This window comes from Pseudopodoces humilis, chromosome 7, assembly GCF_049639895.1.
Source record: "Pseudopodoces humilis isolate 2021_Gansu_Grassland_sample_001 chromosome 7, ASM4963989v1, whole genome shotgun sequence".
Taxonomy (NCBI): Eukaryota; Metazoa; Chordata; class Aves; order Passeriformes; family Paridae; genus Pseudopodoces; species Pseudopodoces humilis.
Window position 1 is genome coordinate 14,392,213 of NC_142206.1, and position 25,174 is coordinate 14,417,386.

Here is a 25,174-nt window from a genome sequence, read left to right on the forward strand (position 1 = left end):
GAATCTCTGTCTTTCAAGTTTCCCCTAGTAAGCAGAAGTATGACAAATCAGGAGCAGTGACTTGATTCATTCACAGCATGATCTGCAGGACTGGGGAACACAGAGACACAGTTCAGCCAAATTGCATTTCATTTCTAGCTTCAAGTTCACATGTCACCTTTTTCCTTTAAATACAAGTCTTCAACAGCCTGCTCTATTCTTAATCATCCTACCTCTTCTGCTTGCTTTGACATCATTTCACTTCTTTTATTATTCTTATTTTCCCTCATTATTATTTATTTTTGTAAGATCTACTCTTTCATGTCCCAAATAATAATTCATGCATTATTATTACCCCATAGTACTCTTTTTTTGAAGCACAAGATACAAATTTTGTTCTATAAATGGCTGGCATAATAAAAAATCCACCAAAACCTCCTTATTCTGAACTACAAGTACTATTTCTTCCCTATTTTCTATTCTTTATTTGGCTGCCAGAGACTGTGTCTGTGACTTTCTGTACTAAAAAAGAAAGCCATCCTGCCATATAATCATGTTTGTGATGCTATTGTTATTTTTGAAAAGCAGCAGGTATTAACAGCAGGAAGTAGCATTCTGGATTCCAAATAATGAGAAGAAAAGTGCCAAAATTCACAAACTCTAATCCCAGTCACAACTTTACTTTTCAAAATTAAGAAACAAATTCATTGCAAAGCTAGCAGGGCCATCTTCTCTGCAAATCCTGCAACATTTCACTGTCCTCCGCTCTCTTTACATTTATTAGTATATTGAAGTTCCCCTCTTCTGCAATGAAGTATAAGCATTACTCAGGCCAGATGTAACTAAGCAAAGATATCTCATTTTCCTGGCAATCTTTAAGGCAGTGGAAAACAACAAAGCACCACCAGAACATCACAGTAGCCAAGGCATATCTCTCTCTTCTCTGATACAGAAGTTCTGTCACTCTTATCTCAGGAGGCACCAGATGCTCTCATGATTGTGCATGTACAATATTGACAGCCCAACCTACATCCCAAATGCACTCACATGAGCTGCCAAAATGTGCCAAAATCTGAGTGGACTATACAACCCATTTAAGTATCAATAGCATCCTACAGCCTAATAAGATTTTGCTTTTTGGTAAGGTTCCAGGTAAAGATGTTTATGTAAATATTAAAAAGCAGAAAAAGGACACCTTAAGCCCATAATGGAGACATATCTCAGACGAATCACTCAAGGAAGCTGCACTTAAGAAAAGACATTTTTTGGCACAGTTAATATGTGAAGCCTGCAGAAAGAGCCAAGCTTACAAATGTAATGAAAAGAGAATGCAACATGCCCTAACATTAATAAGATCACTGTAGTAAACTTTTTGTTACTAGACACCAGCAATTACTACAACAATTTACTTGCTTCTATGAAGACTCACTACATCTGTTTAAAGGGTTTCTTATTTCTTTTTTCATCCTGTCCCATCAGGACAAGAGAGAGGAAACCAGAAATTTCCTGGTCACTATGTATTACAAATTGCCCAGTGGAACATGAATGGTATAATAAATAGTCAAAGAAACAATGCATTAGGCCATTAACCTCTCAAATTGATAAACATATCCAGTGAAACATCTTTTGAGAAAACATCATAGAAAAATTTACAAGCTAGGAACCCTCCCAGACAAGAACATCTTCCCTAAAATAAGGATTGTGGAGTCTTTTCCAGCCTTTACTTCTCCAAGCACCAAAAGCCACCAAAATATATTTTTCTACGTGAGTCTAGTGATCTCTAAGGTTACTGAAATGGGACAAGAGTGAAAACTGGCAAAAGAAAAATAGAAAGTAAGTAGGATTTATGAATGGTCTTACACAAAAATGGCTTTTACATCCATGGAGAGCTGGCAGAAATCTGAAGAGAAAAAAGGCAGCTGACACATACGGAATGACAGGCCACAAAAATGTTTCTCATCACCATCAAGTCAGAATCAGGAAAGCTAAAAGGGAGAGAATTTTTGCTGTGAAAATGAAAGGTGTAACTGTACCACATCTGCCTGTTGAATATTCAGTGAAAGGTTTGTACATAGAAATAGCCAAATGCTTGACTTGTGTCAGAGAAAGCAGAATTTGCAGAAAACACACCAAGTCCATTTTTTGGGCAGTAACACATTAACAAAACTTGAAGGAGAGCTGAGCAAAGTAAGTGTGGTGAAGGTGGCCAGGAGGGAACAAACAGCTATGTGAATCACTGGCACAGAAGACAAAGTCAGTGAAGACTGAAAGTAATGAAGTAATTAAAAAATGGCATAAAAGGAATATTGGCAGAGTTAAAGGCAGACACCAAGAACTGATGGCTAGCCTCTGGACAAAGGGCACCATTTAATGGTTCTTCCCTTATGTTCTCTTCCCTTTTTGTTTTTTTTTTTTTTTCTTCTTTTCTTTCTGATCACTGCTATTCCCAGTTTATTGCTGATAAAAACATAGAACCAGCAGACCTACATGCCTTCACAAGAAAATTCCATTTCTATGTCTGTGCCACACCTTCCCAGGATGGAAGGGCATTAGAATGATGTGTATTAGCACAGCTACAAATTGCTTCTAACAAAATTTATAACAAGCACCATAACATGTTCTCAAACCAAAAGATTTGTGTTTGATGAAATGAGGGAAGGTTACTCCATGTTACTGGTTAAGTGAAACTGCATAAGATGTTGCATTTACTTGTCTCTTTTAAAACAGAAGTACTCAAAGTACAAATCAAACCCACAGAACTCACATGGCAACACAACAGAATCCATGAGTTTTCAGTTTCAGGGAATTTCAGTTGCATTCACAGTTACACTAATCAAAGTTTAGAGTAATGCTATGCAGGATTTTTCCCAAAACATTAAGTATACAAGACATAGGGACAACAAAATTCTTAACAAATCTGTTTTGGTCAAACAACACAAGAAGTGGCTACTGCTCTCTTTCTGTCTGCAATAATTATCCAGGCTTTTCTCCAGGTAACTGAAGTGACAACAGTAATCTAGAGGTTCATTAAACTGGAGAAACTATTTCTAGGTAAAATAAAGCTGCATCAGATTGGAGAGAATTCTGGAGAAAGAAGAGAATTTAGATCTGCTCCTTATTGCTGAGTGGAATCATCAGATGGAAGAATCAATGTTCTCAAATAAGCTCTGGGTGAGATTCACTGGATTTAACTTCAGCCATCTAAAAAATAAGCAACTTAGCTACAGATCATTATCCTCTGTATTCCTCTAAAGCCAATGGAGACATCTGCATCTCTCCAGCAGAGCAAGAGATTCATCTTATCTAAACACCGGTGTGAAAATCAAGTCTGTCTCACTTTGGTGATGATGAAGGGAGACCAAGTGATTGTCCTAGCCTTGGTAGTATCAGTTTTATGCAGCCGAAGATAGGTTATATTAAATCACATCTTCACAGTTGGTCTGAAGGCAAAGCAAGAAAAACTGAAAACAAGGAAGCTGCAAATATCACTGCAGCCTAGCTTCAGGCTACAAACACTCTGCTTCTAAATCAGCCTGTGCCCTGGAGGCTTATCATTGAAATCTTCAAAAGCTCCTCTTTTCTGTTTCTCCTCTCCCATTCCTTCCACCAGCAAACAAACAGAAGTTGGCCTTAAAGACAAGCCAAGTATCTTGAAGTCAAGTCATTCAAGAGACAGCTTCCCATTTTAGGGAAATGTTAAACTGTTTTAGTACAGCTCTATTATACTGGCTCTGTGCTCTTAGCAATACTCCACAACACTTCAAATTATTATTTCTTTTTGACCTTAAATTAGTGCTACTCTACTCTTTTGTTATAGACCAAGTCACAGTAGGCAGGAGATCAACTCAGATTAAGTCACAACTCTTCAAACAGCATCAGGACTGGACCACAAACAAAATTTAGGTGTCTTCTAAGACACCTCTTCTTAGACTTCTAAGCTACCTTCCCTTGATTATTTGAAAGCCTTCAAAACCTCATAAGGAACAATGTAACACTATACAGAAGGAGATTTAGACTATACTTCTCCCAGGGAGTTTCAAAACACAAATTAATATGTTTTCCTGTTTTTTTCAGGACATCTGGTGGTTCAGGGTTTCACATAAAATAAAATGCAATAAGCATCCCTCTACATTTTTGTATTTTTAATAGCAACAATTCTGCCATTAGTGCAAAAGATCTGCAATTGTAAATTATAAGAAACAGGATTGATATCAATTGCTTTCTGCAGAAAAACAAGAAACTGTATTAGTAGTTAAAAGGGAAGTCTAGGCATTGCACAAAATGTCATTGAAGGCAAAGCTTGGTAAGTGGAACCTACGATAGCGTCATCTCAATACACAGTTGTATGTCCAAAACTAGGAAAGAACTATGAGAATCACATTCAGGTTTTATTGTGGAGCCACATTTTCAAGTAGCAAGCTGTTGTGTGCTCCAGGCAGCCCATACAATTGCTGCTCGACCCTCAGAAATGTGTGTCTGGCTTTCAAGTGAGTAAGCTGGATAAAAATCAGACACATTGCAGTGCTAACACAATATACAGGTAAGAAACACCATACATTTTTGATATTAAGTACAAAGCCATGGTGCTAAAGGCATGCTGATTTCAAAGTTAGCCTCCAGTCAACAACCTGCCCTCAGTCCACCTTTACATCATTAGTAGCTCTCTCTCCTCAGGCAGTGGACCTAAACCACTCAGACCCCTCCTCAGCAGTGTTTTTACATAAGTGAACAGTCAGCTGACTCCAGGTCAGCCGTCTGTGGTTCCTGGCACCTGGAAAGAGCAACTTTCAATGTCCTCAAACAATTCATCACAGCAAACGCATGAAGCCTGCACTATATGGACCTCTCTGACTTGGTGCTCTAAACTAATATCTCATGTGAACTATTATTTTTTCCCAGCAGAAGCACAGTTTTGTTATAGGACCTTCTCTTTGGCTAGTTTTGTATCTTGTGTTATACAGCAGGGACTTCAAACTGGGTCATGGCCTCTAGGCCAACTGTCAGAATATCCAATTACAATCCATAACCACCTACTGAAGAGAGTCAGAAAATCAAATTGAGAATACAGCATACCTAGTAGGACCTTAGGCAAGTGCAGTACTGCAAAATGCAGCAATAAGGCTACACATCTCCTTTGCAATTAAATTTCACTTGGGAAAGTCTAATTTCAAGTTTTGTGCTTTGATATCAATGTCTGTCCCACAAACAGCAAATAGAAGAGCAGTACAGAGCACATCTAAAGCAGTACAGAGCACATCTAATCTTTTCTGTTCTCATTTCCACTACATGTAAATAGCCAAGAGTTACAAAATGGAAAAGGGAAGGAATCATGTTTATGATCATTTCCAAGGGCAATGTAGCACATCTGCCACAGCCTAAAAACTGTCTATGGAGAAGGATCCTACATCCAGCAATGCAGAGAAGTGGGGAAAGACAAAGTAAGATGTCACTTAGCAAAAAAAGCCATAACAGATCTACACAAACACACTGTGCATTTTCCTGTGCACTGTTTTTAGCATCAGGCAAATAACTGAGCCTACCCCTAGAGGAAGTGCTATCTTGCCAAATTACAATAACAATAGAAATTTTGTTCTGTTCTCACAGGGCACTTCAAAGCAGGAGCTGAATGGCTCACTGCACAAATTAATATGTATCTATTTGAAATAATCACTCCGCATTACATCAAATGAACAGTTTAGGTTACCATTCATGCTAGTTTATGATAGAATTTATTTTTTCTTTCTCAGTTATGCATAGTCATTTTGAACCAAAAAAAATAAGAGGAAGAAATTCACAAAACAATATCCTAGGATTTAAAAACAACAGACTTGACACTACAGATTTCTTGGGCTGCTGCACCTGTGTAGTTTTTGTGGTGGAACTGAAGCCCTGTAGGATGGAGATGGTTGCTTTGCTATGTGTCAGTAGCAAGGATAGAAATCTATTGCAAGGATTATCTGTTTGCATTTCTGTTTCCATGGGGAAACATGAAAGGTATTATCTATGTCTAAAGCTCACAGGTGCTGCATGAGGTTTTTGTTTTGGTTTTACTCAAACCTGTTAATTCCTTCCCAACAGGAAAGCATCTCCAACTCAACACAGAACAAAACCTGGGCTCACGACTTTGTGCAAGACTGAACGTAACTGGTCCACTGACAATACATGAGGATTATATCATACACGAAGCAGCTGCAGTACAGAGAGGATTAAGCATTAAAGATGCTTTTTTCTACACCTGTAGAAGACAAGAAAATCTTTGAATTTTCGTCACTTAAGTACAGGACAAAAATACCTGACAGAAATTAATTAATGGAGAGATTTGTCCTGATGCTCTGACCATGGCACTAATGTCTGTTCCATCAGGATATCAGACATGGCAGAGAGTGACATTTATTCAGAACTTACATCCCTGCCTCTCACAGTGACAGGCATTCAATGTGTCACAGTGCTTCAACTTCGTATGACCAGAACTAGACAATCACAGTCTCATCACAGAGCCAGAGACTGCAGTCTCATGACCCTCTGTACTGTGTGAAACAGAACATCCAGAAAAATACCTTATACCTAGTGCTTAGTAAGAGGTCATCCACGCAAGGCAGAATGTCAGAGCTCATCTAGAAGAGTGCGAGTCAAGTGTCCCGTGGGACCCCACGGTGCCATGGCCATTTGTGCCCATGAATCCTGGGTAGTAAAGCATTACCATTTCAAATTTGCACACACTTCAAACTGACGTAAGTGATGACACAAAGAAAAGGAGAGGACAGCTGTGAGTCATCTGACCTACAACGTTACCTCCAAGACCTAGAACTGAAGGGCTTCTTCAGCACAGGCCTAGGAAAAGTCATAGATGAACGCAGAAGCAAGAATCTGAGAACGTCCTCAAACTGCACTCCAGTCCTACATGTAGCTTTCACAGCACTAAGCAAATCAAAGAGCAGGAGAAAGGACAGTCAGCAGGATGATCAGGTGCATGCAGGAGAAATGGTGCTTCCTCCTACTTTGCTGGCTGAAGTCAAAAACAAGAGACCCCACTGGGTTCTCAGGAATTCTCTCATCAAGGAAGAACTGCTAGGTTGGAAAAGGATATTTTGGAAATGCTTTGGTGCTTAACATATTTCATAAGGCAACCCTTTGTAGAACACTGGTCTATTTACAAGCATGAGCTTTAAGGCAATCACAGAGACCAGGCTATAGAAGACTGTCAGTCTTTGGCATCTTATAAAAAATACTTATGTTAAAACAAAAGCTGAAGAGATAATCCATATGGTCACATTTACCTACAATTTCTTCTCTTCTGACTGCTATTCTCTTCCTCTGAAGGGCTGTTTGCACTGAACAAAAGTGAGCATTCTGGGATTTATCTCTGAAGGTGTCCGTTTCTGCAGAATACAATTGTCCAGCTCAGAACCAAGAATTGAAATGTGTAATCCTTCCACATGGACATTTTATGTAAAATAGCTTTGTGTTTAAATGGGCTTTAATTTGAACTTCTCCCCTTTTGTTTTCCCCTAACAATTTGCAAGGCTGCATTTTAGTCAAGTTTCAAGACACACAATATGAATGTGCATTACTGTTGAATGAAGTCTAAAAAAACTGCTTGTTGATATTAAACAAGAGAGGGCTTTTTCCCCCCATGCTTAACAAGTAATCTGAGGTCAATTCCAGCAGTCATAAGCTAAAGTGTTAGAAATGCAAAGAGAAAAATCAAGGAAACAAGTGGTGACTGAGTTGCTCAGTTTCCATCTTACCGATTGAATCGGTAGATTTTCTCACAGCTACGCAAACAGCGCCACAGAACAAAAGTAGTTGCAGCCCAGCAGTGATGATATCAGGATGCCTTATTTTGCAAAGTTTCAGGTTGTGATCTCGGTGTATTGCTATGGCTCAGATGATGGCGCCCCTGCAAGTGTCACAGTGCAGCTGTAACAGTGACAGCACTGTAGTACTGTGCGCTGTGAGAGCTTTAAAATATGTAGCTTGATAAAAGCTATAGCATAGCTGTAGTCAGAGAGAGTTCAGGGTGAACTAACCCTCCTTTCTGGGCAGGATTTGTGGATTACAAGTTTCCTCTGTGCTGCAACTGTTGTACTTGAGTTAACCCACTTGTATCTAGTTTAAGTGTGCTATAGCACACTGTACTGTAGTGCAAGCGCACATCTAATAAAACTCCTGTGGGTCGTGTGCCTTGTCTTGCCTGTCTGTCTCAGTCTGTGCCTATTGTTACAGGGACTCTTATACTCGTCACTGTGTGGGGGTCTGAATGGGGTCACTCTAGATCTACTCACATACAAGTCCTAGAAAAGGAGTAAAAAGTGGTAATGTCCTCACGTTCACACTGATGCCATTTGCAGCCACCACTGCCCTCTGCCTCATACAATATAGCTCTGTGAACTCACAGGACCCCTTTCAAAGAAGAAAACAGGCAGCTGACAGAGTTGTGACAAAAGATGAAACCAAGCAATAAAAAAGAGAAAAAAAAATATTTAGACTTCAAACACAAACCATAGAGAAGTTTATGTCAAGTGTGTGCACCAAAGGCAAGTCACATTTTCTCAGAAGGACTGACGAAACACAATACTCTTACCCAAGGTTGGCTGTGCAGGCTGGGCTGGTGTTAACTTTCAACAAGTTAACAAGTGAAATTAAATAACTGTTTATTAAATATTATTTAATTATTTTAAAGTTTATTAAATAACTGTTGAATACTGAAGAAAAACAATAACAAAAAAGACAAGAAAACCTCAAACAAACTGCAAAGTATTAACACCACAAACTGCACCCTCAGTCCCATCCACATGGCTAAGCTGTTAGACTGATTTCTGCAAAGCAGGACCCAAGTGGTCCGGCTCTTCCTATTTCTTAAGCACTAGGAAATGATCAGGAACTTCAGTCACATCACTCTGTCAATAAACTTATGCAAACTAAAGAGTGAAATAATGTGTACCAGATGGGATACACAAATTTTCTCCACAGGTAAGCAATAGCTAGGGAGACCAGGACCAAAGGAATAACAACTCTATTCCTTTAACTGTACTTTTAGAGCAAGAGTTCACTAAGTGTCACATTTCATTCAGAGTTCTGGAAAAAGTAAACAGATGGTCAATACTGGTTACAAAAGAAAGAGTGAGAGAACAGGCTTTGCCAGCTATAATTAAAAACAAGTATTATACCATTAAGACTTAGAAATGATCAGGAAAAGAATCAAAGCAGACAGCCTCAAAAAGAAAGTGCCTATAAGGCAAGATTGGATCTGCTTCTCCCATCATAATTTCAAAATCATATATGACTGTTGAGTGAGGTCTGGGGGAATTGCTTGTTGATATTAAACAAAGGAAGAGTTCTGCCATCAATATGTGTTAAAACCAAAGGTGAGTTTGCTTAGATGGAAACAGTTTTTGACATTACTTCTGGTGCAGAATGGAGATTCTGGGCAAAACGTAAAGCACAGCTTGCAAATTTTTACCTTTTTTTATCTCTATGGACAAATTCTACTCTATTCTCCAATACTTTTATTCACTGAACTATTTCATTACAAACCCGTAATTCCTGTTGGAAAAAACAAAGCTGTTAGATTTCAAACCCAAGCTGGCAAAATAAGAGCACTTCAAGCAATACATAGGACTAAACAAACCCTGGTCCTGAGTTGCACAGATTATAGGTGTGCAAACAAACCTTTTACATATTCAGGCCAGGTAGTCAGAAAATAACCTTGCTGTAGCACAGCTTCTTCACATTTCTACCTTCCCCCTCCTCTGTGGGTCAGATATCCAAGCATTCACTCTTCAAAACCTTCTTACCTAATTTTCCCCTAGAAGCGCACAAGGAAAGGAGAGAAATTCGAGATGCCACTGGGTACCAAGTGAGTTGTTCTCATTAGGAAAGGCAAACAACATCCCTGACACATAACGTTCAAGGTACATTTTGGGGACACCTCACCACTGTGCCTCCATCAGTAGAAGATGCACCTAAATTCTGAATTGGGGGTAGCTCCTTAAGCAGAAGGAATACATCAAGTCAGTCCCTGGAAGAAAGGCAAGCACAAAACAGTGTCCTGAGATGAAAAATTCCTGTAATCAGTGCTGTGAGATGCTTTCTGAAAGTTTCTGCTCTGTTACATTTTTTGGGTGCTGGGAAATTTACTGATAACAGCATTCACGCATCAGGTGCAGGGATGCTGGAAAGTAAAATCTGTCTTTGGCAAAGCAACAGGGAGAACAGCTGATGGGCAGAGAGATTCAGAGGTGCCACGCCAGCTCCAGAAGGTCGGAGACCAGAATGGACACTGAAAGCTGGGTCCCTGAGATGCCGTTCACCACTTTCCCATCTGATCCTCTGCATAACCTCAGGGAGAAGAAGAAACTAGCTGGACAGAAGACAGAAATATCTGACACCATTTTGCAAGGACTGTATCTGTCAGAGACCTGGAATAACAAAGTATTCTCCAGAATAAAAAAAGCAAACAAAACAAACACTTCTATCTATGATATAATATTTGACCAAATTAAGAATTCAGGAGCTTTGCTCTCCTCACTTTGGAGGAAATAGAAACACTGGAAATATGAGGTCTCCATACATTGGCCTAACTGCTCTTTCCTGCGTCCATGAAGAAAGCCAGATTCTTCCATTTTATATTTGGCATTAGACTAATTACACAGCAGGAGCAGCTATAGAAGGCAACCTATAAAGACAGAGAGAAAAGAATTACGTAGAATTTAAGGCCACATTTGGCCCTATGACAAATATTTTTCATTACTTACAAAGAAAAAGCAATAGCATGAAAACCTTTTAAGTGATCGATAATAATACTGAGCAAATAGTGTAAAAGACCAAAACCCAATCAAGCCCAAACTTCTGGTAAAACAGCAAGCTTCAATATGCAGCAAAAAAAAGCAACAGATGACATGCTTGTGTGTCCACAGGACTGTGTATGTAACATCCAAACAAACGAACAATATACAATACAGTACTCACTAACCTGCAGCAGGAATATGAGAGAAGCTGAATTTATTCTTTACACTGCTGGAAAACAGAACAACCAAATATGAAGACGACAAAGCCACACAATGTTGAGATGTTTTCTTAAATCACTTTGAAATGTTTTTTTCTCTGGTTTTGTAATAACTTAAGGCCTGCTGAACACCAATGAAGAAAATATTCCTTGTATAGTATACCTAAGAGATCTTTACTTTCCAGGCTCATTTACTAACAGAACTGTAGATCTGTTCATGGCTGAACCAAAATGCAGTTCTCATGATTCTGGAAAATGAACTCGGTCTCACTGAGACCCAATACATGGATGCTTCTTAAATCTATTCAGGAACAAATGAAGCAAGAATAAGAATTTCAAGCATCCAATCAACCTAGCAGAAGTGATTCATGTTCCAAATTAATCTAAAGTTTTCAAAATGCCTGGATTCCCTAAAGCAGAGCCTTTGCATTTTTTTTCAATTTTTTTTTTTTCTCTTGGGGCAAGAGGGAGGAGGCACTATCAGCATTTTAATGCTCTCTGTAACAATTATTGACACAGAAAGGTTAAAAATAAAGACCATAATCTTTACTTAAAAATACTACAAAGGATAAAGAAACCATCCAGGTCAAAGTACTTCAGGATGAGCACAGAGCAACCCATGTGTCTTTTTTTTTTTTTTTTTTTGGTCCAAAAAACCAGAGATTAAAAAGGATTACAACACGAATAACAGTACTACACTTAGTATTTGTGTTTGAAAAATATTTTTATGTACACATACAGATGTAGTCTACATATAACTAGGGATGTTTGCTTAACAGATTTCATGCTTTCAGACACTGCATTTGTAGTGACAACACGATTTGTAGCACAATAGGATTTCTGTCACTGCACATGTTCCTCTGTAGATGTTCACTGGTGTTTTGGAGTACCTGAGTTTCTGTAAGTGGAATTCAATTTGCCTAAGCCCAAAACATCCATGGTGTATGCACCTGTGCATGCACGTAGCCATCCTTCACACAGGAATCTAAACCACACTCAACCGACAAACAGGAAGTTTCAGAGTGGGGTTCACCTCACCTAAAGCAAATATCTGAGGTCAAAAGAATCCTTCTACCACCACCCTTTTACCCATCTCTTCCTCTCCACTGACTACAGATACCTGATTAGCTCAGGCATAGCTTAAAGTTAAAGCAGACTGACCATGCCCCAGATGCCCAGCCCAATCTGCTTTACAAACTTGCTGTCAGAAGACATTGAGCTATCTGAAAAATAAGATGGTTCCCAGGCAAAATCAGAAACCCACTGAGATTTCAACTGTCCCCCAAATCTTCAAACAATTCTGAACATAATTATGTAAACTGATTGTTGAAAATGTCATCTGTACACAGAAAACTTTGAATGTTGTGCACCCAGAAGTGTCTCCCTAGTTTTACTTTGGTATCTAGCTCATTCAAATATTCACCAAAGGGACTTCCTAAGCTTTTTCAGCTACCTGATGGGTTGTTACCAATTTCTGCATGAGAATACCTATTATTATGGAGGAAACACATTACGTTGGAGTAATTACTTAAGAAATGGGAATTATTCTTATGTTTAAGTAGTAGCTGTTGCTTCAAACACTTTAAACCACTCTGTTGAAATATGGTTTGAATAATTCCGATTGCTCTGATTTTCAACACCTTTCCTAACCAGTGTGTCTTGCTAAAAGGTTGCTCATGGAGCTGTTTACTTTCCAGCATGAAAGGTTATCTTTTTCAGAAATTTCTTCAGAAATCCTTCTAATTAATTAGTCTACAGTTCCCACAGCAGTTTATAGAATTCTTTTTTTTTTTTTTTAATTAGGTGTTGTGGGTTTTTTTGGCTTGGATGGGGTTTTTTATTTATTTTAGAAAGCTCCCAAAGCTCTCTCAGGCAGAAATATTTCTTGTTCTCTGTGCAAGAGATGCTTTTTGGATGCTTTCGCTACTAAGAATTTTTTTGGCTCTCCAGGGGACAATTAAACAATGACAACATTGTATTCAGCCCAAAGCATAATTCTATTTTTGAAGGTTTCATTTGACTAACATGATACTGACCACAACTTTCTATCCGCAAGGCAATGTAACTCAAGTTCAGCCTCATGTCAGTGTGCACTGGCTTGACCCAAGTCCCAGGAGGTGCAAAAACTACTTAGCTGTCAATGTGATTAGGTAACCAGCTCTCCTTCAGGCTGACTAGACGGATGGATTCAAAGCTGCTTCTCCAACTGGTAATCAGCAAATGTCTTAACAGGATTTAAGAAGGAAAGGCAAGCCTTGATGGGAAAGGCAAATGGGACCAACTGCTTATCCTTGAAATGAAAAAAGAAGCCATGAGGAAAAAAGTTTGAGTGCAATTGAAAGCAAAACTCTGAGTCATGACTAATTCCTTCATTTCCAGCTATCTGCTCCCATTACTGACGCTTTGCTCCTTTTAGCCATGTGACTCTAGACTTTCTCATTACAGAGAGAGAATTGCCCTGCACAAAGCAGAGCTATAATCCTCCTTCCTGAGCTCTGAAGGGATCTGGCCAGGCCTTCCCTCTGACAAATGGCAGAAACCATCACAAGAAGCAGCAGACAGCAGGGGACTAAATCTCTGAGTGCTGCATTACAGGCTAAAGGCTACTGACTGACTGTATTCTTTCTACCTTTTCCCACCTCATTTTAACTACTTTAGCTATTTCAGGTTGTGATCTCTTCAGGTTGAGGTCTGACCTGACCTCGAGCCCGTGGATGTTGTGTAATGAAAATAAATAATTAAAAAACTATAAAAATCTCTGTTGTAGTTAACCATCCTTGGTTTTGGATTCACAGTGCTCTGTAAATCTGGAACTTGAGAAAAATAGTGAATAAAAACCCTGAAGTGAAGGTGTTATTTGGTTCACCTGTGTATTTAGAATACACTTGAAATAATGAACAGTTAAATTTAACATGAGATATCATGCACTTAATTATCCTTTCTCACATGGTGACATATATAAATAAACCCATATTACTTTATTCAGTTAAGAAAAGAACTTAAGGAAGGAATCATTAAGGCAAAGGTGACTTATATATAAAGAATGATTTCCTGGGAAAATGCTCCTCAGTGCTTTTTTTCCCCCCCATCTGCAGTGCAGGGACCTTTTACTATCCCAGGGAACATTTTAAAAGTTCATGATTTACAGCAGTAATTCATACAACATCCTAAATTAATGGTCATTCAGGACAGAGGAAAGAAAATAATACAGAGTGAAAGCAAAACTCAGTTAAGTACAGAGAAGCCATGCTAAAAGCCATTTGAGGGCTCCTGAATGCATATGGCATCTGTTGAGACAAAACGTTATTGCCAGGAGTCAGCGCCGATTTCCACATTTGTGCTGTGCAGACCCTGTGGATGAAGTTAAGCACTGAATTCCAGAGTCAGGAGAACAGCAGCATCCGTGTGACATTTCTGCCTCTGTGGAGGGATACATCTCACAGGGCTGTAAAAGGCAACTTACTCCTTTCTTTATGGAGCAAATATCATCTATGAACTGACATTATTTTTAATTCATTTTGGCACTTATTTCTTACCTTCCATTTTCTGTGTCTAGCACACCTCTCCCCCTAAAAGGATGTATTTTGTCCCCTGTCCCTGCCATCCTCATCCACACAACATTTCTGCAGACCTCTCTGTGAAGACAGCACTAGCTGCAAGGGTATCAGCGCAACAGAGAATCTGCTCGGTACCTGCTCACCAGCAGTGTCTCTTTCAATCTTTCTCTGCCAATAAAGGATTTTAGGAGGTTGCAGGAGGTTTACTTTCTGTGCAGGAGGCTAAAAGCTGCACCATGTAACTATAGCGACAACTACCGTGAATGCTCTCGATTTTTATTGACATGCCTTGCAACACCCTGTTGAAAAATTTATACAATTAGAGAAAAACAGAAAATTAAACATCCTAAAGGCCAAAGGAAAATATTGTGGTGGTCTGCATCTCCATGCATTGCTTAAACACTTACTCATGGTAATTTGCTTCTTTTACTGTATATTGGCAACGTTAAAATACCATTTAAAAACTCACAGTTTCAACAAAGATTTAAGCCTCCACAATGCCAAAACAGAAGATACACTTGCAATCAGCTCAGAAATCACTGTAGCACATTGCTGTATTTGACAAAGATTCATCACTGGGAAACTGACACTACATAAATGGAGAGAAGAATAAGCTGCACATTTTTTCATAGAGAGTAACAAACATTTGCATAGGGATATACTGAATTATTCATCTCTTACAGACAAGACAAAAGACACATCTTTCTAAAAGGTATTTCTCTATCCAAAGGATATGCATTTTAAAGGATCTTCCCGTGCTCACAGCAGCCGAGAACTGTGTGAAAATGATACTGAGATGCTTTGTCCCAGTCTTAAGAGTCCTGTGACTTGATAGACAAGTTTGACATTCCACATCCAACAGAATGGTTTCAAGCTCACAGAAAAATATGAATATGCTGCAGTCTGAAATTGACTCAAATATCCTGGAAAGTTACCAAATCACTTACGTCGAGCTTGAAAAGGCCACCTCTAAATGTGCTTCCAAGGCCATGATCCACAGTGCTGGAAAACTGATCCTTGCTAATGGCCACCATTTATAGCCTTAACCTTTATTACATTGCTTCTGCTCTCTCCAACAGCTTAAACAATATGAACCAAAAACACTTCCAAAGATTTTAACAATTACCACCAGACCAAGAACTAGACTTGCAAAAACCTTGACTTTATTGACAAAGTGGATTTGCATGGTTTCAGGAATTGCCAGTTTTGCAGTCAAGGAATAGGACTAAAACACTTTACCTCAGCTGCCAGTTCTCATTTCCTGCTCTGCTGTCAAGATTTATTTCTCTAAAAAAGCACAATAATTGCAACTACTTTTTTTTTATTTTAATCATCATGCAAAACAGAAATATTTAATAGTAAGGTTTAGGGAAAATACTGAGCTGTTAATATTGCTCTACTGAATCTAATACTCTTGCAGTACGCAATGCAATCCAGGCAGCCTGGAAAGGAAGAAAATGATGTGTTGCTATGGAAACAGGAAGGCACATGTTTAGGTTGCTCATCCCTGAAGAGCTACCCCACCAATATCTATAAAGCCTGCTAATAAAATTTTAATCAATTATTAGAATAAAGTGAATTTCACCTCCTGTTGGACACCAGAATCATGGTTTACATACTGTCAAGTTCCTTTAATGTTCCCTGCATCCAACTATGCCCTACAATATTAAGAACAAATTTATGCACAGAATGTCAACATGCACTTTTCTAGTTCAGCTACTTAAAATTATTATTCCACACAGCAATAGATACCAGCTTCCCAAATTAAAATCTTGTGCATGTAGGAAGGTGCTTTTTAATTTATTAATCAATATGCCATACCTCCCGCTTCAAAAAAAACAACCAGACCAACTTAATAAATGAGGTGTTTGATTATTACTGGCTTAACACCATCGACCAGGGACACTCCAATCAGGAATGCGACAATTAGCCCAGTGCCAGTGTTGTCACTCACCAGACACCCTAAACATCTGCTGTTTCCTAGAAATTATAGCTTCTATCTAACCATGACATACCTGCAGACAGATCTTTCAAAACACTGGGGCTTATGAAGTAAAAATGCATTTCCAGACAGCCAAACAGAGAACAGGCCAAGTTATTTGCTGGCAAAACTCCACTTATTTCATTATTACCATAGCAGAGCATCTGGCTCCAAACATGCAGCCACTAATTACCTGTACAGTTAACTATGTCACTACACTTGTTTGTTATTATACTGGGAAATCAATAAGCAAGACTTGGTTAACACTACTACTAATCTATTCAATCATTCTTTATAAATAACTAAGTACAATGTTAAGAACTACCAGTATGGTAATAAACAGTTAACAAGCTCTGCATTCTGGATCACAAAACAGCAAAGCAAAGCTGAAAAGACAAGAAATCCATACTGTGAACAAACAGGTGTGGTTTTTGGTTTTGTTTTTGTTAATGTAGTTGTGGTTTAACTCAGCAGGCAACGAAACACCACAGTCATTTCTTCACTGCCCCCCAGAAGGATGGGAAAGCACACTGGAAAAAGGTAAAACTCGTGGGTTGAGATAAAGACAGCTTGATAGGACAAAAAAAAGGAGGAAAGAATAATAATAATGATAGAAGAATACACAAAAACAAGTGATGCACAGATGCAAGTGCTCACCACCCCCCTGCTGATACCCAGCCAGTCCCTGAAGCAGCAGCAGCTCCCCTCCCAAGTTTTTCTTCAGAATGATGCCATATGATATGGAATATCCTTGTGGCCAGTTTGGGTTGGCTGTTCTGGCCACATCCCCCTCCCAGCTCCTTGTGCTCCCTCTCCCAACCCACTCAAAACAACTACATCATCAGTGTGTTATCAACATTTTTCTCATCTGAAATCCAAAACACAGCACTTCACCAGCTACTAGAAGAAAATCCACTATCTCAGCTGAAACCACGACAAGAGTCATACATCATAAATTATTATCTTAAAATTTAAATTAATTTCCATTCATGTATACAATATTCCTCTGTTTCAGTATTCCTGGTAGAAGGACTCCAGTGGTCCATTCAGACAAGTCATTCAGGAAGAAAACCAACTCTCAGACCTACCAACCGTTAATCTTTACTGTACTGAGATCTTGAATCAGAATATTAGAAGTGCCAATGTCAGAGGAGATATGAGTGACAGCAGGAACAATATGTCCTTTAAAGAGGCCAGACTTATCTGGTTTCAGCTTCAGAGATATCAAGTAGGGGTGATTTTCCACACTGATCCCAGAACACAACAGCACTTTCAAGAATATGGCAGTCTCTCTATCCACTGTTATATTTAGGACTGAAGTTTTAAAAAAAAAACCCTGACACAAATCTCCTGCTCAACTGTACAAGATTTTTGAGGTGGTGGTTATTTTTAAATTAAAGTTGAAATACACTGATTTCCTCCAACAACACTCCCATTTCCTTTTCCTGGCTTTGTAATTAACATGAAGACATAATAACTGCAGGCACACCCCTCCCCCAAACTAGGTTCCCACTGTGTAAGCATTACACAGTAGCTATATTTTTTCTTCCCTTAAGGTATCCACTGTGATATTTTAAAAGATTTATTTGCTTACAGCTAAACAGATGATATTTACTCACATTACAAAACTCTTGTCATACAACTCCAACATTTTTTAACCACCTTCTCTTAGGAGACAACCAAGGACAGCAGTTCAGGACAGTCACGCTGTCTGGAAAGGCTCGCACAAAGTACATGCACATTGTCCCTTCTCCAGCCATGCAAAAATAACCTGAACAAAATAATTATCCAGTTTCATCAGCAGTATAATAATACAACCAAATTTCTGAGTATTTTCCTAAATAAGTATGTTCATTCACCCCTTCAGTAATAAAAACCAGGATTTCAGCAGTACAGCAGCTCCCCTTGGCTCAGAACAGGAATGACAGTGCTTCATTTCTGTTACTTTTTAAGGGTTTAGCTGCTGCCTGGGCATCTTCACTGGCTACCAAACTATTTCCAAATGTCCTTCCACCCAGGCATCTGTCTCTCCAAAATTTTGGAGACAAACAGCTTACAGGAAAGTGAGAATTACAGTGACATTTGGAGTACAGTGCCCCCAGCCTCCCTTCCTCACAAAGGTTCCTTTCAGTCGTGACACTTTAGCTAATTCTTATCACTTTTATTGCCTAAGAGCCAGTGTGGCCTCACAACTCTCCTTTCTTCCATGTCTGTGTTTTAAATCCAACTTATGGTTCAGGACTTTCATTTTTCCAAACCTGTGGGATCTTGCTTTTCCTCCACTCGCACTTCTCTCCAGACAATAATCCTCATTCTTTGCTGAGAAACTCAATGCCACCCTGCAAAAAATCCTAAAATAGCTCCAAAATAGTGTAATTTTCAAAAAAGGGTGGATTTTTGGCTCTTTTTATTCTTTACTTTAAAAAGCACACATAAAGCTAATTTCTGCAGATGGAGTAAAATATACCACGTGAATGAGGCAGATTGGCTTTCTCATTGGACACTGAAGAGTTGCTATGATTCAGACATTATGCTCTAATATTTAAATTTCCACAAGCTACAGATATGCTGATATAAGAACAAACATCAGAAGGCTGACGTTTCTGAGATCCATCTCAGAAAAAGGTCGACAACACATTCTGAAATCTGGTTCTGTTTCTGTCTATTGGAATTTGACAGATTTCACTCACTTGTGTAAGAAAAGATCGCCAAAGAGGAATCCAGCACTATGGTGCAGCTTTCAAACACTCACGAGGAGACACTATACTGTCATTTCCTTTGTCCTTACTGCAAGACGTAAGAAATAGTAAACTGCTTTATTTATATACATTAGGTCCCTCGGTCCTCATTTTTATTTCCAAAGTCCTCTTTTTACACAGATTCATATTTATTTACTGCTTGAAAATTGTAATAGTACCATACCACTTGACTCCATGGAGGAAATTTACCCTGCAGTGTTATTTTTGCCTTCTCTAAAATTTGGCAGACCTGTCAAACTGGGAGATTTCACAAGCTGCTCAGGACATCAGAACCACAAGGCCCCACTGTGTTTGGGTTTGGTTTGGTGTGGTTATTTTTACTTGCTTTCTTGATGACAGGACCCTTTATGCTGATTCTAGCCTTAAATACTGCATCCTGAGCAGTGCAACAACTGGGGAAAACAGGATCTACAGTGTCAGCCACTTACATGTGTTCTCACGTAGACACCATCTGTTTGGTAGTCCCAGAAGTCAGCTGCTCCTACCACAAAAAACACTGTCATATTAAACACCCTGCTGACACAGAGACCACGGAGGGAGGGACTGAGCCTTTCTGGCTGCTGAGCCATCAGGTTATAGCCTCAAAATGTACCAGCAAGAACCTCTAAATGACAGTCCTTCAAGGTCTTCTCTTCCTCTTCCTTCTCCCAGCTAGGGGCTTTGCACTGATGATTAAACTGCTACAGCTCACATTGCATAAGTTTGCTAAATAATTGCAATTTTACAAATTTGCAAGTCTGCAAATGTCTCTTATTGCATGTGTTTGCAAGGTATGCCAAGAGTACAAAAAAAACCCAGTGAAACAAAGGTTATAGCCCTTGTCAAAATAAGCTGTTTGTCCCTCATTCAGTGAAATACCGAATGGTTGAGTTAAACAGGACTAGGGAACCATTTTGAAAGGCTGTAAGGATTGTCTCCTGGGCTCCTACAGAGGAAAAACCCAAAACTCTGCCATATGGTAGGGTGCAGTTTGCTTTCCACAGCTTAATTGGCCTAAGCACATGTGAGTGCGGGAGCTCTGGCCTTGGTATCTCATCCATTTCCAAGGTCTTACACAAGGTCTTACACAAGGTCTCAGCTCAGCTTCATGACCATATTGCTTAAGCTCTGATACTGAAAGAAAAAAAAAGAAAACTCATGTCCAACTTATCACTACATGATCATAGCATGTAGTCCCAGTGAAGGACTTGGGACTGTGACCTGCAAAACTCAGTAAGAAAAATTTCTGTCATCTCCAACAGGAAAAGGAACAGGCTCAAAAGGAATAACTTGCTCACTCCTACATATCTACACACATATACAAAACATGTAAGTATAGGTTTAAATCAAAATACAGACATATCAGATCATTACTCCTTGGTATAACATCTTATTTGCCTTAAAAGAAACCAGAAATTCTTCACATCTGTGTTACTTGTGAGATTTTAGGCTTAATCTTATTGTGTCCATTTGTTTCCTGGGAACAAGAGATCCTGACAGCCTCCAGCTTCATGCTTGGGCTGATCTTTCCAGCAGAGATGATGATGATGATGATGATGATGATGTAGCATTTGCATTCTGTAATTCCCTTCAGCAGATAAGTAGATTTCTGTTTTTACAGAAATACACCAATTATTTTTATGCTATGTATACATATGGATTTTTTTCTAAGGCTGGTTCTGAAATACTTAAATCTGCCCATAAACATAGAATGAAAATTTTTCTAGGCACGCAGTTCCTTTTCTAGCTACTACTATTTGAAAGCTGAACTGTTAAGTCCCCTTCTTCCCTTCTCCCTTTCTAGCCTCACAAACAGAGCATGATAGAGAACTTTGATCATGGAGGTATCACTGAATGTAATTGTTTCACTAACAAGAAACTTGTTTCCCAAAAGTAGTAGCCCAACAACAGAAGTGTGGAGACACAAGCAGAGAATCCTGGGAAAGCCTCCGAGATTGTTCTGCTGAGTTTCACTTGATCACTGAGCTCTCAGCTCTCAAGATGACCATGACAGCACGCAGTCCCAATCTATTGTGACCTAAAGGTCACGTTAGAACAGTACTAACAGTATTTCTCTTTTGGTAGTACCAAAAGGGCCCCAATGGGACCAGACACTGTCTTGCCCTGTGCTCTCAAAACCCAGTTATTCGGTACATTGAATAACGATAGCAAAGCTGATAATTAGTGATTAAGAATCCACTTCTTTGTTAATACAGCAAGAAAGCCACTGACACAAAGGCCGGGTTGCCAAGGGGCTCAGGCCAGGTGGGGCCCACCAGAGGAACTGGGTCATGTTTCTCCAGAAGGCAACCCTCTGACACAAGATCTGTCACTGCCTCAAGCACTGGCCTGCCCTCCACACACTGCTGCATTCCCCTAAGGTAAATCCAGCCTTGTTCTTGGAACTGTTTCTGGGCTACACAAAGAAACGCCATCAGAGACTGCCAAACCCAAAGGAGATGAGGCCGCCCAAGGGTACGCAGACAGCCATGGACACTGCAGGATTAGGGGCAGAGCAGCAACACACTCAGACCTCCCTGGCTGGAGAGACACACTCACGGCTGTGAGCAAGAAGCAGTTTAACAATGTAGTACCAGCTCAGAGCAGCAGCAGGAGATGAGCAGCCTTCCTTCACACCGCAGGGGATCAGAGATAATTCAGAAAACGGAGACAGATTCAATTTAATATAGCAAATTAAAGGGAAACCAAGAGAAAAAATTGGGTCAATCTGTATGCACATGGCATTGTCATTGATAAAACAAGTAGACAACAAGATTTTTACAGAGGTCTCCAGAAATGAGCAGCACCCAGAAGCTCAGCAGATGGCCTTGAAAAAATGGCCTGTTCACTTCAGAGTCCCAGTGGGAGCTGAGCCCTTTCAAAATAACTGGAGCAGTCTCTAGATACCAAGCAACCACCAGCAAAGGAGGTGAATTTGCTTTCACAGCATTTCCTCTGGTTCATTCCAAGTTTTCCCTGCTCATTTGTGTATTTCCAATTAAAATACCATTCTTATTTTTCCTAACTGGTTCCGCAGTTAGCAGCAGGGGAGGAAAAGCATAAAAACAAAAGCTCTCAGTAATACAGCCTCAGAAATGCACCTGAATGGCAGCTCCAGGGCTCTGACACAACAGCTCTGAGCAAGCAGCTGCTTCCCCTGACATTCCAAGGACAGGGGGATACATTGGACTGTGCATTTGTATTCCCTGCCACCGCCTCGGCCTGGCCTTTCTCCTCGCTCCCCCAAGCACAGACATCATCTCATCATCGGAGAGATGACCTGTGAGCAAACTGCATTGCAGCCTGCACTGCCTGGGCACCGAGCCCAAGGTGAGGGGAACAACACGAAGCAGAGCTACACCAACACCAGACATGTTCAGCTCTTGACATGCCTGGCTGTCAAGACATGCTCCACTGCTCTACGGAGTCAGCAGCAGATGCATAATGCTGCTGTGACCTCCAGAAAACACCCTTTGTCTCTGCTGTGTGTAGAGCCAGAGTGCAGACTCGTTTTTACTTCCAAAAAAATAATGAAGGAAGAGAAACAGATGTATTGGTGGCAAAGTATTTTCCTGTGCCTACTGCAAATCCAGTATCTCTCACTGACCACAAATACAGAAAAGAAAGTATCTGTGAGAGAGAAGATAAGTCTTTGCTAACAGTCTAATTTTCATTTGAAAGTGAAGGGAGCACTCTGTTGAGAAAAAAGGTGGAGGAGATAAAAATCAGAGATGGTGAAAGCGCATTCATAAAGGGCATGAGGAAAAGGGGGGAGGAAATCAATCACAAGAACAGACAAGATCAAACAGCAGCATACCAGTAACAGCAGTATTTCCTTGGGAAAAAAAGCTGCAGGATGAAGAGGCAGCACAGCACCATGCTGTGAGGAGTGCTGCTCTCCTCACCCACTGCATAGAGAGAGTTAGTCTTTCTCCATAGCAACAAGATACTTAAAAGCCAATCTGGAGACTGAAGACCGGCTCAAAAACAAAACACAACATGTATCAATTTATTATCTCTATTTTAAGCCTCAGCTGGGAAGTACACAGGATAGCATTTGTTTAGCCTGAGGAAGCATCTTCATGAAAAGCTCTCTTCTCCCTTTATACCTCCCTGCCTCAGAAGCAACCCTCGGTGTAAAGCAAACTGTGGCACTTTACGTGTCCCCTGCTCTTAGCTAATGCCAAAGACATCAGGCACAAACACAGCCCGAGGCGCTCGTAGCTGAAGCCTATCCACTGCTGCCTTTTGCAGGGACTGCAGGCAGGCATCCATACCTCCAAACTCTTCTCACAGGATTCTGGGAGTGGAGGGGAAAGGAGGAGGAGTTGCAGCCTTTTGCTGCCAAAAAACCAAAACTAAACACAACAACAAAAAACCCCAAAAACAAAAACAAACCAACAACAACAAAAAAAAAACCAACAACCAAAAAACATAATAATAAACAAACAAAACTCCCTAACTTGCTGTTTAGTAGTTACCAGCTCAAGTCACTGATTGCAAGGGCTCAGGATATGCTCATATCTTGCCCTTGAAGTCTGCTTCTACCTGCTTGGAAAGAGATCTGCTCAGGCACCTGAATGACTTCAATAAAGCCATTATGCTGACTGCACTGGCAGGGCTCTGGTAACATCACGGACCTCACCTCCTCAAAGGCAGCGATGGAGCCTGCACTGCACATTCTAGAATACATCAGGATTGTCTAAGAAGCCCATCAAGTTTTAGGTGACTGGACCATGCCGAAAAAGCTGCAGATCACCTGGGGTTTCAGTCCTGGCCTTGCTTTAGCCTAGCTGCTGGGATGAGCTTCCCCTACTCCCCTCCTGCAAAGAACGAGCACACAGCAGCATCAGGGTTACTCAGAACGACCACAGCTGAACACCAGACAGAGCAGCACTGCCTATGCTCAGCCAGGAGTGCTTCAAAAGCAGCTGGGCACACAGGGCCAGGGCAAACAAGGCCACTCTGCTGCAGCCACTGTCCCTCAGGCACGATGGCATTGCAGGGGACAGAGCGGTACAGAGAGGCAAAGTGTTTACACAGCACCTAAAAAGGGAGGCTTTTGTCCAGTGGAAAAACAAGAACATACTGAGGGTTTGGAAACGCAAGCTAAGAGCCTTAGCTGGCACTGAATAGCGGAGAACTGGGCATGAGGTGGCAAACAGAGCAAATGCAGAAAGTTGTTGATTGTGTACAAGCATGCCAAAAATATGGTCCAGTGTGCCAATTTTGTTTGTTCTTAAGTTTCTTTCACTGCAAAATTTTACTGTTTGAATGACCACAGAACATTCGGGAGGAAAGAAAAGCCTGGTTTAAGATTATCCAAAGATGTACTTCCAGTGTCTGCCATGAAAGCCATCATTTGAATTTCATATTAGTATTAAACATAGTTCTAGTTTAGATTCACCCATGAGTCATAGGTTTTTTTTAAAAAAAAAAGCACTGTACTCAGCAACTTTGCCTTGGCTCAGCACTATTATCTTACAGACTTCATCTGTACATCTGCTAAACCAAGAACTCCAGAAAAAAATCTAATCCACATACTTTAAACATCCATCTTTCTAACCATTTCCCCTACAGCTAATGTATATTTTGGATCTGAAATACAGAGACTTCCAATTGGCCAGTCCTTAACCACTATATTTATTATAGGTCTTGATTTTTCATTTATTTGTGCAACATTTTATTCAAGAATAAAATATTAATTTTCAAGCCACTGAGTCAATTTATTGTTAACTTTTGAAAAAAAATTATTTTACTATAAAATATTTCCAAAAGAGCTGCATGGGAAGGGTTAGAGTAATATTCATCTGCATAGATTATAAAGTAGAAGGAAAAGCATGAATCAGCTTGTCCTCATAAAAACACATTTGCTAACCAAAATCTGTTTCCTACATCATTAGTTACAAGT

The 25,174-nt window shown here is 39.9% G+C and overlaps 1 protein-coding gene across 5 annotated transcripts in view; it reads right to left on the minus strand.

The window, feature by feature from the left end:
- Window positions 1-25,174, minus strand: part of SERGEF (secretion regulating guanine nucleotide exchange factor) — a 142,997-nt gene that overhangs the window by 2,552 nt on the left and 115,271 nt on the right. The gene's annotated exons all lie outside the window — the stretch shown is intronic.